Raw genomic sequence first — 275 nt, 5'->3', positions numbered from 1 at the left:
CTCCGGTCGCTGTCAAGTTCGTTGTTACCGGCTGAACAAATTTCCTCGCTCTTCTATTTCGATTGATCGTTCGTTCCTTCCTTCCTTCGTTATCGTCCTCGTATTCGTCGAATATCACGAGGGGGACGATTTCGTCGATCACGACCGTATACGTTCTTCGCACTTTGCTTACAATTTGCCCTTTATACAAGATCCAGCGGTTATTCCTTGTTCTCGCCAGTTTGCCGATTGGCGCGTTTCGCGTCACGAAACGAGCAAACATACCGGTCGAGCGC

At 49.5% G+C, this 275-nt stretch overlaps 1 protein-coding gene across 10 annotated transcripts in view; it reads right to left on the bottom strand.

The window, feature by feature from the left end:
* LOC102671224 (serine/threonine-protein phosphatase 4 regulatory subunit 1-like) overlaps positions 1 to 275 on the bottom strand; it is a 111,361-nt gene that overhangs the window by 69,800 nt on the left and 41,286 nt on the right. The window lies entirely within an intron of this gene.

The sequence above is a fragment of the Apis dorsata genome, unplaced genomic scaffold, assembly GCF_000469605.1.
Source record: "Apis dorsata unplaced genomic scaffold, Apis dorsata 1.3 scaffold_486, whole genome shotgun sequence".
Classification (NCBI taxonomy): domain Eukaryota; kingdom Metazoa; phylum Arthropoda; class Insecta; order Hymenoptera; family Apidae; genus Apis; species Apis dorsata.
The sequence above is the reverse complement of the archived record's forward strand: the minus strand, read 5'-3'. Positions and strand labels throughout refer to the sequence as shown.